Consider the following 1,480-nt stretch of genomic DNA (forward strand, 5'->3'; position numbering starts at 1 on the left):
ATTTATATAAATGGCCTAAGGGCACATTTCCCTTTCAAAACTTAATTGAATAAAAGTCGCTATTGGTCCCATGTTTTACTTAAGCTTCATTTGGATCCTTATACTTTTAAACATTCTGATTGAGTCTTCAACCTTCAACATATGATTAAACAGATACTTTCAGCAATGGCGAGGGTGGTGAGCGGCTGCTCTACATCGAGTCAGAGGTTATATTGCGATATGAATATATACAGAAATAAAAATAAAACCCTTAACAGGAAAGGAAAAGAATCATCAAGTAGTCATTGAAAATATCTCAAGAAATTACATTATTAAGATAGAGCATCAATAAAAAAGTCAAGGTGGTTTGTCAGATGTACACTTTTTTACCTCTTTTTACAGCATAGTCAACTCCAACAACACATGTTGGGATTATACCCGCACATTGAAATGGAAAGAACAAAATAATGGTGAGCAATTCAAAATCAACAACGTCTATTTTACGTCTTCGTAGTGCATGTATTATGTCTTCTTTTTCTAAATCTTTCGGGATATTGTTTTGCTCTTCTTGAGATACGTCTGCAGCTTGAGACCTTTTGAGGGGAACTGTTGTACACTATGAGAAATCTTTAAGCACAACCACCGCAAATGACCGAATTGGGTGATCACTATGATTAGAAATTGCAATAAAAATCATATAGATTTCAGCAAGCGGATCCGAGCGAGCGAAGGGTGAGCATCCTTACCATCACAGAAGAATAGCCCAAACCCGAGCGGATTTCGACGGTCCAGCAGGGGACGGAGGCAGAGACGGCTGCTACTGTTGCGCCGAAGAGGGGAGGAGAAGCTTCACGCCTCCGAGGTAGCGGCGAGGCGTGAGGGGGAGGAGGGAGGGGCGGGCCAGGATGTCGCTGAGGTACCACCACTTATGCACCTCCATGGCGGCGAGGTGCCAGTCAGCGGCCCATGGTGCATGCGAGCTTGGTGTGGCACGTGATCCAGAACTCGTTCTCCCGCAGCTCGGCCTCCGTGGTGGTGTGTCCATGTTGATGGGTGGGTCGGACACGAAGATCCCATTCAGGTTAGGGGGTGGCAGTGAGGTTGGAGGTGGAGCAGAGGCGGAGGGGGAGGCAGCAAGGACTACCGCAAGTGGATGGATGGGGGCGCAACATGGGGAGGCAGCGAGGGCTGAGCGCAAGTGGATGGATGGGAGCGCAGCATGCACGGCGAGGATGGGGGCGTGACATCCCTGGAATCATGGTGCGCGGCGTCGGGAGAGGGGAGGGGGCGTGCGGGCGGGGGAAAGCGGGGAAGAGGTGCATGTGGACGCCCTCCTATAGTGATGTAAATGGTATGAGTATCTGTCCGTATTCGAATTTGATTTGTCTAATAGTGTTGAGATCTGATCCGTATTCGAGTGCGGGTATTCAGTAATCGATCTGTATTTATATACTTAAAGTTGGATATTTAAGATATTGATATACATTCAATTCTTATCAGA

The 1,480-nt window shown here is 47.0% G+C and overlaps 1 long non-coding RNA gene across 1 annotated transcript; it reads right to left on the minus strand.

The window, feature by feature from the left end:
* Positions 1-303: 303 nt before the first annotated feature.
* On the minus strand, positions 304-1,042 carry LOC103650651 (uncharacterized). Its single transcript, XR_564304.2, has 2 exons — positions 726-1,042; positions 304-647 (listed from the first exon to the last, which is right to left on the minus strand). It is a non-coding gene; the product is annotated as an uncharacterized lncRNA (long non-coding RNA).
* Positions 1,043-1,480: the final 438 nt, after the last annotated feature.

The sequence above is a fragment of the Zea mays genome, chromosome 3, assembly GCF_902167145.1.
Source record: "Zea mays cultivar B73 chromosome 3, Zm-B73-REFERENCE-NAM-5.0, whole genome shotgun sequence".
In the NCBI taxonomy this organism is placed as follows: domain Eukaryota; kingdom Viridiplantae; phylum Streptophyta; class Magnoliopsida; order Poales; family Poaceae; genus Zea; species Zea mays.